Source organism: Bufo gargarizans, chromosome 7 (genome assembly GCF_014858855.1).
Source record: "Bufo gargarizans isolate SCDJY-AF-19 chromosome 7, ASM1485885v1, whole genome shotgun sequence".
Classification (NCBI taxonomy): domain Eukaryota; kingdom Metazoa; phylum Chordata; class Amphibia; order Anura; family Bufonidae; genus Bufo; species Bufo gargarizans.
Window position 1 is genome coordinate 92,724,385 of NC_058086.1, and position 16,737 is coordinate 92,741,121.

General features: G+C 43.9%; 1 protein-coding gene across 1 annotated transcript in view; it reads left to right on the forward strand.

Annotated features, from left to right (window-relative positions):
* Positions 1-11,988: 11,988 nt before the first annotated feature.
* Positions 11,989-16,737, forward strand: part of LOC122944176 (E3 ubiquitin-protein ligase Midline-1-like) — a 101,908-nt gene continuing 97,159 nt past the window's right edge. Inside the window, exon 1 of the mRNA XM_044302406.1 lies at positions 11,989-12,166. The gene's annotated coding sequence lies outside the window, so the exon portion shown is untranslated. The remainder of the gene's footprint in view (positions 12,167-16,737) is intronic.

The following is a 16,737-nucleotide window of genomic DNA, read 5'->3' on the forward strand; positions in this document are numbered from 1 at the left end:
TGATATCTATCTATCTATCTATCTATCTATCTCATATCTATCTATTTATCTATCTATCTATCTCATATCTATCTATCTCATATCTATATATCTCATATCTATCTATTTACCTAATATCTATCTATCTATCTCTTATCTATATATCTCATATCTATCTATTTACCTAATATCTATCTATCTATCTATCTATCTATCTGATATCTATCTATCTGATATCTATCTATCTCATATCTATCTATCTATTTATCTTATATCTCTCTATCTATCTATCTATCTATCTATCTATCTATCTATCTCATATCTATCTATCTCATATCTATCTATCTATCTCATATCTATCTATCTATCTATCTATTTATCTTATATCTCTCTATCTATCTATCTATCTATCTATCTATCTATCTATCTATGGCTCCTTTCACATCACCGTTTCTCCTTTCTGTTCTCCATTGAGGAGCAGGAGAACAGAAAGGATGGATTCTGCAGATAACTGAGACCTAACTGAGCGTAACGGAGCCTAAAGACCTCGTTCGGTGTCCACTCAGAACAGGATTTTTGAGCAGAGACGAAAGTCCTGCATGCAGAACGGACCCCATTATAGTCTATGTAGTCTTTAGGCTCCGTTACGCTCAGTTAGGTCTCGGTTATCTGCAGAATCCATCCTTTCCGTTCTCCTGCTCCTCAACGGAGCCGGAAAACGGAAAGGCGAAACGGTGATGTGAAAGGAGCCGATCTCATATCTATCTATCTAATATCTACAGGGAGTGCAGAATTATTAGGCAAGTTGTATTTTTGAGGATTAATTTTATTATTGAACAACAACCATGTTCTCAATGAACCCAAAAAACTCATTAATATCAAAGCTGAATATTTTTGGAAGTAGTTTTTAGTTTGTTTTTAGTTTTAGCTATTTTAGGGGGATATCTGTGTGTGCAGGTGACTATTACTGTACATAATTATTAGGCAACTTAACAAAAAACAAATATATACCCATTTCAATTATTTATTTTTACCAGTGAAACCAATATAACATCTCAACATTCACAAATATACATTTCTGACATTCAAAAACAAAACAAAAACAAATCAGTGACCAATATAGCCACCTTTCTTTGCAAGGACACTCAAAAGCCTGCCATCCATGGATTCTGTCAGTGTTTTGATCTGTTCACCATCAACATTGCGTGCAGCAGCAACCACAGCCTCCCAGACACTGTTCAGAGAGGTGTACTGTTTTCCCTACTTGTAAATCTCACATTTGATGATGGACCACAGGTTCTCAATGGGGTTCAGATCAGGTTAACAAGGAGGCCATGTCATTAGATTTTCTTCTTTTATACCCTTTCTTGCCAGCCACGTTGTGGAGTACTTGGACGTGTGTGATGGAGCATTGTCCTGCATGAAAATCATGTTTTTCTTACCTTGCAGACTTCTTCCTGTACCACTGCTTGAAGAAGGTGTCTTCCAGAAACTGGCAGTAGGACTGGGAGTTGAGCTTGACTCCATCCTCAACCCAAAAAGGCCCCACAAGTAGGGATGAGCGAACTCGAACTGTATAGTTCGGGTTCGTACCGAATTTTGGGGTGTCCGTGACACGGACCCGAACCCGGACATTTTCGTAAAAGTCCGGGTTCGGGTTCGGTGTTCGTCGCTTTCTTCGCGCTTTTGTGACGCTTTCTTGGCGCTTTTTGAAAGGCTGCAAAGCAGCCAATCAACAAGCGTCATACTACTTGCCCCAAGAGGCCATCACAGCCATGCCTACTATTGGCATGGCTGTGATTGGCCAGAGCACCATGTGACCCAGCCTCTATTTAAGCTGGAGTCACATAGCGCCGCCCGTCACTCTGCTCTGATTAGCGTAGGGAGAGGTTGCGGCTGCGACAGTAGGGCGAGATTAGGCAGATTAACTCCTCCAAAGGACTTGATTAACTGATCGATCTGCAGCTGTGGATCATTGAGCTGCTGATCCTCAATTGCTCACTGTTTTTAGGCTGCCCAGACCGTTTGTCAGTCACATTTTTCTGGGGTGATCGGCGGCCATTTTGTGTCTTGTGGTGCGCCAGCACAAGCTGCGACCAAGTGCATTTAACCCTCAATGGTGTGGTTGTTTTTTGGCTAAAGCCTACATCAGGGTGAAGCTGTCACACCAAGTGCATTTAACCAGCAATAGTCTGTTCATTTTTTGGCCATATACAAAATCAGGGGCAAGCTGCGCCTGTCACCAAGTGCATTTAACCCTCAATGGTGTGGTTGTTTTTTGGCTAAAGCCTACATCAGGGTGAAGCTGTCACACCAAGTGCATTTAACCAGCAATAGTCTGTTCATTTTTTGGCCATATACTAAATCAGGGGCAAGCTGCGCCTGTCACCAAGTGCATTTAACCCTCAATGGTGTGGTTGTTTTTTGGCTAAAGCCTACATCAGGGTGAAGCTGTCACACCAAGTGCATTTAACCAGCAATAGTCTGTTTATTTTTTGGCCATATCCCAGTCTAATTCTGTCACTAAATCCATACCGGTCACCCAGCGCCTAAATACTAGGCCTCAAATTTATATCCCGCTAAATCTGTCCTTAGTGCTGTAGCTGGGCGAGTTATTTAGTGTCCGTTCAAGCACATTTCTTGTTCTGGGTTGAAATACAATTCCCAATTTAGCAATTTCATAATTTAGTGGTTTCTGCTATATCAGAGCTATTTGAAATCTATCCCTAAAAGGGTATATAATATTCAAGGTGCACATTGGGTCATTCAGAATAACTTCACACACACCCGCTACTGTGTATTTCCAAGTCTAATTCTGGCACTAAACCCATACCTGTCACCCAGCGCCTAAATACTAGGCCTCAAATTTATATCCCGCTAAATCTGTCCCTAGTGCTGTAGCTGGGCGAGTTATTTAGTGTCCGTTCAAGCACATTTCTTGTTCTGGGTTGAAATACAATTCCCAATTTAGCAATTTCATAATTTAGTGGTTTCTGCTATATCAGAGCTATTTGAAATCTATCCCTAAAAGGGTATATAATATTCAAGGTGCACATTGGGTCATTCAGAATAACTTCACACACACCCGCTACTGTGTATTTCCAAGTCTAATTCTGGCACTAAACCCATACCTGTCACCCAGCGCCTAAATACTAGGCCTCAAATTTATATCCCGCTAAATCTGTCCTTAGTGCTGTAGCTGGGCGAGTTATTTAGTGTCCGTTCAAGCACATTTCTTGTTCTGGGTTGAAATACAATTCCCAATTTAGCAATTTCATAATTTAGTGGTTTCTGCTATATCAGAGCTATTTGAAATCTATCCCTAAAAGGGTATATAATATTCAAGGTGCACATTGGGTCATTCAGAATAACTTCACACACACCCGCTACTGTGTATTTCCAAGTCTAATTCTGGCACTAAACCCATACCTGTCACCCAGCGCCTAAATACTAGGCCTCAAATTTATATCCTGCTAAATCTCTCGTTACCGCTGTCCTGTTGTGGCTGGGAAAGTTATTTAGTGTCCGTCAAAGCACATTTTTTGTTCTGGGTTGAAATACAATTCCCAATTTAGCAATTTCATAATTTAGTGGTTTCTGCTATATCAGAGCTATTTGAAATCTATCCCTAAAAGGGTATATAATATTCAAGGTGCACATTGGGTCATTCAGAATAACTTCACACACACACGCTTCTGTGCATTTCCAAGTCTAATTCTGTCACTAAATCCATACCGGTCACCCAGCGCCTAAATACTAGGCCTCAAATTTATATCCCGCTGAATTTGAATACAATACATTGGGCCAAATAATATATTTGTTGTTGTGGTGAACCATAACAATGAGAAAAACATCTAGTAAGGGACGCGGACGTGGACATGGTCGTGGACATGGTCGGACATGGTGGGTGACGTGAAGCCTCATTCTCTGCTATGACATGCAGACTGATTCTCTGCTGTCATGAAGCCAGATTGTCTGTTACGGGACCTCTCTGCTCTGCCTGTGTGCTAGGCCTAAATATATGCCAATGGACTGTTGCAGTGGTGGGTGACGTGAAGCCTCATTCTCTGCTATGACATGCAGACTGATTCTCTGCTGACATGAAGCCAGATCGTCTGTTACGGGACCTCTCTGCTCTGCCTGTGTGCTAGGCCTAAATATATGCCAATGGACTGTTGCAGTGGTGGGTGACGTGAAGCCTCATTCTCTGCTATGACATGCAGACTGATTCTCTGCTGACATGAAGCCAGATTGTCTGTTACGGGACCTCTCTGCTCTGCCTGTGTGCTAGGCCTAAATATATGCCAATGGACTGTTGCAGTGGTGGGTGACGTGAAGCCTCATTCTCTGCTATGACATGCAGACTGATTCTCTGCTGTCATGAAGCCAGATTGTCTGTTACGGGACCTCTCTGCTCTGCCTGTGTGCTAGGCCTAAATATATGCCAATGGACTGTTGCAGTGGTGGGTGACGTGAAGCCTCATTCTCTGCTATGACATGCAGACTAATTCTCTGCTGACATGAAGCCAGATTGTCTGTTACGGGACCTCTCTCCTCTGCCTGGGTGCTGGGCCTAAATTTATGACAATGGACTGTTGCAGTGGTGGCTGACGTGAAGCCTGATTCTCTGCTATGACATGCAGACTGATTCTCTGCTGACATGAAGCCAGATCCTCTGTTACGGGACCTCTCTCCTCTGCCTGGGTGCTGGGCCTAAATTTATGACAATGGACTGTTGCAGTGGTGGCTGACGTGAAGCCTGATTCTCTGCTATGACATGCAGACTGATTCTCTGCTGACATGAAGCCAGATCCTCTGTTACGGGACCTCTCTCCTCTGCCTGGGTGCTGGGCCTAAATTTATGAAAATGGACTCTTACAGTGGTGGGTGACGTGAAGCCTGATTCTCTGCTATGACATGAAGACTGATTCTCTGCTGACATGAAGCCAGATTGTCTGTTACGGGACCTCTCTCCTCTGCCTGGGTGCCGGGGCCTAAATATCTGAGAATGGACTGTTCCAGTGGTGGGTGACGGGAAGCCAGATTCTCTGCTATGGAACCTCTCTCCAATTGATTTTGGTTAATTTTTATTTATTTAATTTTTATTTTAATTAATTTCCCTATCCACATTTGTTTGCAGGGGATTTACCTACATGTTGCTGCCTTTTGCAGCCCTCTAGCCCTTTCCTGGGCTGTTTTACAGCCGTTTTAGTGCCGAAAAGTTCGGGTCCCCATTGACTTCAATGGGGTTCGGGTTCGGGACGAAGTTCGGATCGGGTTCGGATCCCGAACCCGAACATTTCCGGGATGTTCGGCCGAACTTCTCGAACCCGAACATCCAGGTGTTCGCTCAACTCTACCCACAAGCTTATCTTTGATGATACCAGCCCAAACCAGTACTCCACCTCCACCTTGCTGGCGTCTGAGTCGGACTGGAGCTCTCTGCCCTTTACCAATCCAGCCATCTGGCCCATCAAGACTCACTCTCATTTCATCAGTCCATAAAACCTTAGAAAAATCAGTCTTGAGATATTTCTTGGCCCAGTCTTGACGTTTCAGCTTGTGTGTCTTGTTCACTGGTGGTCGTCTTTCAGCCTTTCTTACCTTGGCCATGTCTCTGAGTATTGCACACCTTGTGCTTTTGGGCACTCCAGTGATGTTGCTGCTCTGAAATATGGCCAAACTGGTGGCAAGTGGCATCTAGGCAGCTGCACGCTTGACTTTTCTCAGTTCATGGGCAGTTATTTTGCGCCTTGGTTTTTCCACACGCTTCTTACGACCCTGTTGACTATTTTGAATGAAACGCTTGATTGTTCGATGATCACGCTTCAGAAGCTTTGCAATTTTAAGAGTGCTGCATCCCTCTGCAAGATATCTCACTATTTTTGACTTTTCTGAGCCTGTCAAGTCCTTCTTTTGACCCATTTTGCCAAAGGAAAGGAAGTTGCCTAATAATTATGCACACCTGATATAGGGTGTTGATGTCATTAGACCACACCCCTTCTCATTACAGAGATGCACATCACCTAATATGCTTAATTGGTAGTAGGCTTTCGAGCCTATACAGCTTGGAGTAAGACAACATGCATAAAGAGGATGATGTGGTCAAAATACTCATTTGCCTAATAATTCTGCACGTAGTGTATCTATCTATCTATCTATCTATCTATTTATCTATCTATCCATATCTATCTATTTATCTCATATCTATCTATCCCTTTTTGCTCCTATCCTCATATGTGGTAAAACAAACATTTATAAAAAATAAAAATAAAAAAAGACTTTGGCTAGTATAGGCCAGACATCAAAGTGTTCACGTAGCCTAAGGCGACATAATGTAGCGCGCTGCTGAGGATGGAAAATCTGTGAATTTACCATTTCTTTTCATTAAAAACTTTCATTTACCTAAACCAATATGCAAATCAAAAACGAGTATTTTACAGTTGCTCAACATTGTTCTATGAAAAGTTAATATTGTCAAATAATTCTTAAACTCCATACCCCATATATCAGTGTAAAGCTGCAAAATGATTTGGGTTTCCTTTAACATTCTGAATATTTACTGTTACAATAATGAACCTGTAGCCAAATGCTTCACACAGAAAACACTTCCATTGTATTCCTGAACACACCGAGCAAAGAACCCCCATAATGTAGAGTCGAGACATGTGGGCCAAGAATGACACTACCTATTTAATATCTCTTAATGTATAACTCTGGGCTAGATGCTTAGTCTCAGATTAAGTGGTTTAACATAAAATGTTATAATAACCAGCGCAAAAGAAACTAAAAAATCTCATAATGTGGAAAAAAAAAAAAAAGAATAAAAAAGTAATATGCACTGTTGGAGAATTTCTGACTTAAAGAAGTTTGTGTGAACCCCTGTACATATATGACCTATTAGACCACCGGTATGTCATGGAAGGTCTGGCAGGCTCTGGCAGACCGGCCATTACCAAGTATTACACGGGACAGGCAATACCAAATGAGGCCTGAAGCCACTGGTAGTTTTTCTTACTAGGACAGCGATGGTCGGGGTCAGACATTGCAGACAGGTCATCCTAGGATGATGATATATTTATGGCAGATCCATCCAAATCCAATGCAAATTTGGATACCACATGTGTGACACTTTTTTGCAGCCAAGATGCGCAAAGGGGCCCAAATTCCAATGAGTACCTTTTAGGAGGGCATTTTTAGGCATTTGGATTCCAGACTTCTTCTCACGCTTTAGGGCCCCTAAAATGCCAGGGCAGTATAAATACCCCACATGTGACCCCATTTTGGAAAGAAGACACCCCAAGGTATTCCGTGAGGGGCATGGCGAGTTCCTAGAATATTATTTTTTTGGCACAAGTTAGCAGAAAATTATTTTGAAGGAGAAAAAAATAATAATAATCATTTTCCCCTAACTTGTGCCAAAAAAAAAAATTCTAGGAACTCGCTATGCCCCTCACGGAATACCTTGGGGTGTCTTCTTTCCAAAATGGGGTCACTTGTGGGGTATTTATACTGCCCTGGCATTTTAGGGCCCCTAAAGCGTGAGAAGAAGTCTGGAATATAAATGTCTAAAAAAATTTACACGTTTGGATTCCGTGAGGGGTATGGTGAGTTCATGTCAGATTTTATCTTTTGTCACAAGTTAGTGGAATATGAGACTTTGTAAAAAAAAAAAATGAAAAAAATAATACATTTCCGCTAACTTGTGCCCAAAAAAAATTCTTCTATGAACTCGCTATGCCCCTCAAAAGTGATTTTTGCAGTGATCAGACAAAAAAAAATTCTGTCACTGCGGTGGGGCGGACTGAACGCAAGTGTGCGCACAAGATCAGGCCTGATCGGGCGAACACTGCGTTTTTTGTAGAGCCTATAGAACAATTGTGGACAAGAAAAGGCATTTTCTATATAGTTCTGGCAATGTGCGTATCCGCAAAATGCGGAGAGCACATTGCCAGTGTCCGTGCTTTGCGGATCCGCGGTGTCCGTGTTTTGCGGATCCACGAATCTACGGATCCGCAAAACACATATGGATGTCTGAATGGAGCCTTACAGGGGGGTGATCAATGACAGGGGGGTGATCAGGGAGTCTATATGGGGTGATCACCCCCCTGTAAGGCTCCATTCAGACATCCGTATGTGTTTTGCGGATCCGCGGATCCGCAAAACACTTACGAACGTCTGAATAGAGCCTTACAGGTAGGTGATCAATGACAGGGGGGTGATCAGGGAGTCTATATGGGGTGATCAGGGGTTAATAAGTGACAGGGGGGTGGGGGATGTAGTGTAGTGGTGTTTGGTGCTACTTACAGAGCTACCTGTGTCCTCTGGTGGTCGATCCAAGCAAAAGGGACCACCAGAGGACCAGGTAGCAGGTATATCAGACGCTGTTAACAAAACAGCGTCTGATATACCTTTCAAGAGTTAAAAAAATTGCATCTACAGCCTGCCAGCGAATGATCGCCGCTGGCAGGCTGTAACAGCACTCGTTTACCTGCCGTTTCCTGTGAACGCGCGCTCCTGTGTGCGCGTGTTCACAGGAAATCTCGCATCTCGCGAGATGATGCGCCGGAGCGTCGAAGAGGAACAAAACGGCCGCCTCCGGACCGCAATCCTGCGTTAGGCGGTCCAGAGGCGGTCAAAGGGTGTCACCACCAGACATCTGAGAAGCTCTGTCAGACGTTCTTCAGAACCTCCTGCTTGAGGTTCCTTTTGTTTTGCTTTCGTTTTCTCATCTCGTTAGCCTCTCTCAGCTGTCATCTAGTTGCACTGATTGCATCCCTTTAAATCCCTTCCCATACTGCATCACTTTGCGGTTTATACAACTTCCTGGAGTGTGTGCATGCTGGATGCTACTACTGAGTCTTCTACAGATAAGTTTTGTTCATTAATTTGTGTTTTCCTGTTTGCTGGATCCCAGGTGACCCTGACTCCCTCCGTATCAAGTGTAGGGAGCCGGTGGTCGTGTCCCCTCACTATTATAGGGTGTTCAGGTGTTATACAGTCGAGGAACGAGGATATGCGATCATCTACCATTGAGATTTTTGCATAGGCTGAGCAGTTAGGGAGAGAGCCAGGTCTGTTGCAGGGCTTTCCCTTTGGTTCCTTAGTTTTGGATCCAGTCAGTCGGATCTTCATTTTGTGTCTTCTAGTTTTCTGTACACCTTCTGTGACAAAGGGGTTGTCCGGGTTCAGAGCTGAACCCGGACATACCTCCATTTTCACCCCAGCAGCCCCCCTGACTTGAGCATCGGAGCAGTTCATGCTCCGATGCTCTCCTTTGCCCTGCGCTAAATTGCGCAGGGCAAAGGCATTTTTTGGAGATCCGGTGATGTACCGGGGCTCTCCATGGGGATGCCAGGAAGCCCGGTCACGTCACCGGCACTGATGGGCGGGATTTAGCGCTGCCCTAGCCAGTAAAGCACTAAAGCCTGCCCATCAGAGCCGGCCAGGTCACTGAACACATTGCCGGGTGGAAGTTTCCGCCCGGCAGTGTGTTATGATAAGCAAAAGAGCCCTTGTCCTGCGCGAACTAGCGCAGGGCAAGGGAGCGCATTGGAGCATGAGATGCTCTGATGCTAGCCTCAGGGGGGCTGCCTGGGTAAAAATAAGAGTATGTCCGTGTTCAGCTCTGAACCCGGACAACCCCTTTAAGGCCCATTTACACTGACAGACAATTGCCCTATTTGTATATGAATGAAAGTTCATGTAAATGATTATTCCCAATAACTGGCCCATGTAAATGTGCCGGAGACCCTTCGACAAATGAGTAAACACTTGTTTGTTAGTTGATCTAATTGTTTAAAAGGCACAAAAATGTCTCCTTTGTCTGCAGCACATTGTCTTGTGTAAATAAGCGGCAAACAATGAAACCGTATGGGGAGCAAACAATCATAGTAACGATCATTCATCCCCATACAGCAGGTAAATGCAGCTGAATGTGGGGGCAGTGATAGGAAATGAATGTTGCTATGGTCAGTACCTGTAGTATCGGCCCATGTAAATGGGTGCATGCTCTCATACATGGTAGACTGTTGGAAAAGACATATCTAATACATATGGGTAGCTTAAATGTATGGCAGAACATAGTCCAACAATTTTAGCTGGATCTACAATCAAATATAGTATGGCTAGCTTTGGGCTGACGATAAGAACTATGATTTTTCATAGCATCCGCAGATTGGTTTATGGAGAGGTCCAGTTAGTACTGGCGAGTGGCTACACATAAGAAGCAGCCAAATACTACTAATAATTTCAATAAGTGACGTTTCGGAGACTTTGCATGGTGTGAGCAGAGCCCTCAGAGCAGTCATTCTTTAGAGCAGGTGGTATTTTATGGTCACCCTGTAGACATCTAACAAGGCTTTTTTCCAACATATTTTAGGTTACCACCATAGAGGAGGGATCACTCACACTATGACCTTTGTTGTGTCTAGTTAAACGCGATGAACCATTCCGATAAATGCGTGTATAAAGAGTTAATAAGCCTGGATTTACACTAGTGACTTCTCTACCGTCCACCTGAGAAAAGATTGAGTACACCTAAATGACCATTCATTTCTATGGCTGTCCTTCTACACTGCGATACTTACCTGCTCCCTGCAGCTCCATTTGGGCTTTGTGGCTCTCAGACTATCTTCAGCGGACTTCCAGCACAGACAGGGTCACGTGCACCACTGCAGCCAATTACTGGCCTCAGCAGTAATGTGTTCACCAGCAGCATGTGACCGAGCAGGGACAGGTCACTACTGATGCGGCGGTGCATGTGACTCTGTCTGTGCAGGAAGTTTACATGCATGGATCAGAAATCGCATTGCGACACCATAGACTATGATTATAAAAATTGTTGCGCGACAAATGTTGCAGTGTAGTTGTGCCCTATCTGTCGCGCGACACATGTTGTCGTGTAGACCTAGCCTTAAACTGCGGCAACAATACACTAAAGTGTATGGGGGCCTATAATGGTAAAAAAAAAGCTAAATTTAAAAATGGTGGATGTTTTCTTCACCTCTCTAATTGGGCCAAAGACTTCTAGGAAAAAGGAGCCTTAGGGTCCATTCACACGTCCGTTGTTTCTTTCCAGATCCGTTCCGTTTTTTTACGGAACGGATGCGGACCAGCTGCGTACCCATTCATTTTCAATGGTTCCTGAAAAAATTCGGACTGCACAATGTGTGCTGTCCGTTTCCGTTGTTCCGTTCCGCATGTCCGAAAAAATATAAAACTTGTCCTATTATTATCCGCAAAATCTGATCCTGGTACAATACAAAGTCAATGGATCCGCAAAAAACGGATGACATACGGATGACATACAGAAACATTTTCAGGATCAACGGATCCGCAAAAAACGGACCAAAATTCGGGATATAGAAAAATACTGACGTGTGAATGGACCCATAGAAAATATTTATATAGATAGATGTACAACCTGGGCGGCAATGGGTATATACTATATATATATATATATATATATATATATATATATAGTGGGACCTCCTGGAGCAGAGCACTCTGATATCCAGAATTAGATTTTGCAGACTGACATCTTGTTTGAGACCCCTCACCCCCTGACAATATGGTGTACAGAGGAGGACACCCTCCTGAATTCATGCAGTCACTGGAGAGGAGAGCTCTTGTGGTGAGATAACCCCTCTCCAGCATCTGCACAGATAATGGCGGTCAGGGAAGATTCCTGATAACACTTCCTTTATTCTGCCATTGACACAATTGAATTACTGAGGTGGGGGGGGGGGGAGGTCTGAGGTAACATGACAGGAGTGAAGCGCTGAGGTACTGCTTAACCCCTCACACGCCGCGGTCACTAGGAGCGCCCCAGAGGCTGAGCTCAATCAAGCGGACAGGAATCTCCTCTCAGCGCCCATCTGGTTAATCTCCATAATCCGCCTCACAGCATCGTAGACCACGCCCTCCCCGGCGCTGATTGGCTGAGCTGCAGGTCGCCGCTGGCCCGGCTTCCAGAGTGCGAGCACTCAGCAGCCTGTGCAGCGCTGGGAAAGAAGCCGCCTCTCCCCGCCGCTCACTTCTCATAGGCTGAGAGGAGACACAACTTCATGTTGTCCCGGGCAGAAAGTCTCCGAGTGCAGGGACCGCGCCGCTGACCGCCGCTCCCGGGGGACCTTCTTACCTTGCTTAGGACCGGATGGATTATGGGATGCTGACCATGACTCAGGTGAGGCACATGGGCTGCTGCAGCTCTCGGAGGGACAGGACTCTGCTTTCTCCCATTATGCTAATGAGTGTGTTGGGAAAGTGCAGGCTTTCCCCAGTGTTAGTAATTAATTCTGGGGAATGTCAGGAAGAGACTGGGATTGTATACTGGGAAGGGTGTTGAGCTCACTGGTCATGTAGTAAGTTGCCAGCATGCACAGTAATGGCTGTGAGTGTCAGCTCCTCTGGTCACCCTCCTTCTGTGTCCTTGGCAGTAGATGTGGCTTTTGTTATTTTGTTTCTGTTACTATGAATGATATGCACCTGGTTGGTTCCTAAGGTAAGTACCCACCTTCTCAAGTAAGTTCTGGGAAAGTACCCCCAAAATCATGATGAAGGAAAGTGTCAGCAAGCCTGATGGGGGATAAGAGACATGAGTTGTACCTCCTGGAGGAGGACAGGTTGAGAACCTGTGGTGTAGGCTGCCAGTGTCCCACCTAAACACTAGAACATGTTTGTGAATGGTCTGGAAGTATCAGCAGTGACCACCAAATGGAGATGACCTGCACTTGGTGATCTTCCCATACACAGGAGATAAAAGCTGGTCATTTCTGCTGACTATTGTTTGACCATATGCAGTGTGTGATCTGTCAGGTTAGAAGATTTGGGTCATGGATGGGCAGTTTGCGTAAATAAGTGTCTGCTTTTGGCTGACATGTTGTTGATCTGACTGTTGGATGATTGGTCGTTGATCGGACTCTTGTTTGTATGACCATCAACATTGCGTCTGTTATGCCAAATATAAATACAATGTAATCAAAATGTGTCCTTATTGATTACACTGTAGAGTGGATCTTCAGAACATCGTCCAATGTGTATGACATGATGTAGTTCACCATAAGTGGATCTTTAGGACTTGATCCAGTGTATATGACATGACATGGTTAACCAGAAGTGGATCTTCAGCACTTGATCCAGTGTATATGACATGACATGGTTAACCAGAAGTGGATCTTCAGCACTTGATCCAGTGTATATGACATGACATGGTTAACCAGAAGTGGATCTTCAGCACTTGATCCAGTGTATATGACATGAAATGGTTAACCAGAAGTGAATCTTCACTACTTGATCCAGTGTGTATATGACATGAAATGGTTAACCAGAAGTGGATCTTCAGCACTTGATCCAGTGTATATGACATGAAATGGTTAACCAGAAGTGGATCTTCACTACTTGATCCAGTGTGTGTATGACATGGTTAACCAGATGTGGATCTCCAGCACTTGATCCAGTGTGTGTATATGACATGGTTAACCAGAAGTGGATCTTCAGCACTTGATCCAGTGTATATGACATGAAATGGTTAACCAGAAGTGGATCTTCACTACTTGATCCAGTGGGTGTGTATGACATGGTTAACCAGAAGTGGATCTCCAGCACTTGATCCAGTGGGTGTGTATGACATGGTTAACCAGAAGTGGATCTCCAGCACTTGATCCAGTGGGTGTGTATGACATGGTTAACCAGAAGTGGATCGTCACCACTTGATCCAGTGTGTGTATGACATGGTTAACCAGAAGTGGATCGTCACCACTTGATCCAGTGTGTGTATGACATGGTTAACCAGAAGTGGATCTCCAGCACTTGATCCAGTGGGTGTGTATGACATGGTTAACCAGAAGTGGATCGTCACCACTTGATCCAGTGTGTGTATGACATGGTTAACCAGAAGTGGACCTCCAGCACTTGATCCAGTGTGTGTATGACATGGTTAACCAGAAGTGGATCTTCACCACTTGATCCCCCGTGTGTGTGTGACATGCCTTCCTATATACTGTGGGTTATTTTGAAGCTGTCAGGTCCTGAGATGTTTGGTTGTTCCTGGGAAAGCTGCTTGCATTCATACAATATAATAGACTGACCGATGAATGGTACAGTGTCTGAATACAGGGAGATTCTATCTAATGTGTATTGAGATGTATATGATTAATGCCCCCATTATCAGTCATTACTGGCGGAGCACTCCCTGGTGACAGCAGCGGTTATTTGGATGGAGAGCGTGAGCGGTGCCTCCATATGCACAGGCATATTAGTTAATTAGTGGCTGGGCATTCACCCTGTAGGAAGCCTGGCAGAGCTTATTGTGTGAGCTGCATGCTGGCTTTGATCGCTTAGGTGGTAAATAGACAAGCAGGGTAGCTATGGGAACCTCTGCTGTAGGTTTGTGGGAACAGAATGGACGCCGCCAGCAGACAATGAGCAGTTTGTTAACATATTTGTGGTGATGATCATCAAACCAAACAGAAGATTTATGTGACGGAGTCGCCACTGAAAGTTTGCTTCGGTCATTTGACAGCTCAGACGTTCTTTGCCTGAGCATCGGTTACTGTACTGATTTACACTTGTGTGAGAATAGTCCCTTTCAGCGAGGCTGTGCTGTCATCAAGCTGCTGAAAATATTCTCCCAGATCATAGGTCAAAGCCACACAGCCAGTTCCTGGAAATGCAAAGTGTCCCATATCCAGCATGTATGTCGTCTTCTATGGCAAGCTGTGGAAGGTCCATCACATATTTAAGACCTGTTATATACATAGGTACAGTCATTTCCTAGAAAGCAAAGCCCTACTGATCATGGATGATTTTTGTCAATAGACTGCAGCTCTGATTTATCAAGACCGACGTTTGCTACTGACCCCGTCACACATTTGCTACCTTTTTTTAAATCTGGTAAATGTGGTGACAAAAAAGGTGCAAAACTGACTATTTAACTATTTAATGCCAGAAAGCTGGCATAGGGGGGGATGATAATTTCCCGCCTATGGTCCTAGAAACTGGCCTTGGAGCTTAGACTGTAATCTACCATGGGCTCACTTTTCTGTAGTCATTATGAGCAGAGCACTCCATTAGCACTTGTGTAGTGGGCAGTATGCACCCTTTCATTCACTCCACCAACGGATCATATCTCTACAGGGATTATAGGCTTAAACATTTCTTCTGAAATGATCTGCTTTTTTCCAGGATTGGTCAATGAAGTGGAAAATAGATTGAAAAACGGAGTCAGTCAATATATTAGTAAACAGAGCAAAGCAGTGTACTACTACAGAGCGTGAACGTGCCATAATCCATATCTCTATCAGTAGTGATAAGTCAGGGCAAATGGTAGTATTTCCCTAGTCATCCGACTGGGTTTCTCATAGAATGACTTGTTCAACAAATTTCCAGCATTAAGTACTGGTGACTCATGCTTCAGTCAGATTATGCTTTAATTATTATTTAATGGGACAGATTTCTTGTACAATTCATTCTGATTGAGAATCTCATTCTAAGGCCTCTTGCACACGACCGTACGACTTTTTCAGTATTTTGCTGTCGGCAAAAAACGCATCCGCAAAAAATACGGATGACGTCCATGTGCATTCAGTTTTTTGCAGAACACCTGGCCCCTGCTAGAACAGTACTATCCTTGACTGTTATGCGGACAATAATAGGACATGTTCTATCTTTGAACGGAATGTAGAAACGAAAGGCATACGGACTACTTTCCGTTGTGTTTTTTTTTTTTTTTTTTTTTTTTTTTTTTGTGAATCCATTGAATTGAATGGGTCTGTATACAGAATGCAAAAAACGGGAAAAAAAACATTAGTGTGCAAGAGGCCTAACTGAGAAAGCCAGTCGGATGACTAGCGAAATGTCTTCAAGAGAAAAATACTTCAGGTCCAGATGCTCTGACTTATTACTACTAATATATAGTACCATGACCTGGATGAATGAGAACCTTCAGAGACATGTGGCCTAATTCAGGTTTCCAGCCAGGCTGGGTTAACCTTTACCTGGTGACTAGGATGAAGGTGAGACAAAAAGTCCTCTCTATTGATCATTGACCTTGCACACTAAACACAAATGTGAACGTAGCCTATTCATACTGAAGATGGGCAGGTTTCAAGAAGACAATGACCCGTGAATTCATCTTGGCTTGGTTGTGACCCCTGACATGTGATAAAGCCACCTAATTCCATGTTTATTATAGTAGTGTTTGTGGACTACATGGGAGATCAGTAATTTTATGATCTCTATCTCTAGATGGTGTTTGAGAGGAAGGGTGTGCGCTGGTTGTAAAAGATATATCGGGTGAAGTGAAATGAGTTGGACCTTGTTTGAGGTGACCTCTGGTAGAGCCATTATTTATCTGGATTCAGCAGACCACAACAATGAGATTGGTCAGATAGTAGCACCAATGATAGTGTTGTTTGGCCTTAGATGTACAGTGGTAATGCAGATGGATTGCAGTCACCAGCCTGTAGAGGTCAGACTTGAAGTATGCAATACACAGGATTTGGTCGTAACAGTTCCTCAGTATGTACTGGCCTGTGATGCTTAGAAGAATATGTATGCGGACCCCGATGGATTGTCCACATACGTCCTATCACTCATGTGGCTGTAGGATGAATAGAAGCTTGTATGTTACATTTGTTTTACAGTTTTAGAGAAAGAGGTCTTACGGAGCCTTGTGGACAAGTTCTCCTATAAGACCATGTATAAAGGTATCAACGTTCATGATTCCAGTCATTTGTGATAAATGTGTTATTATTC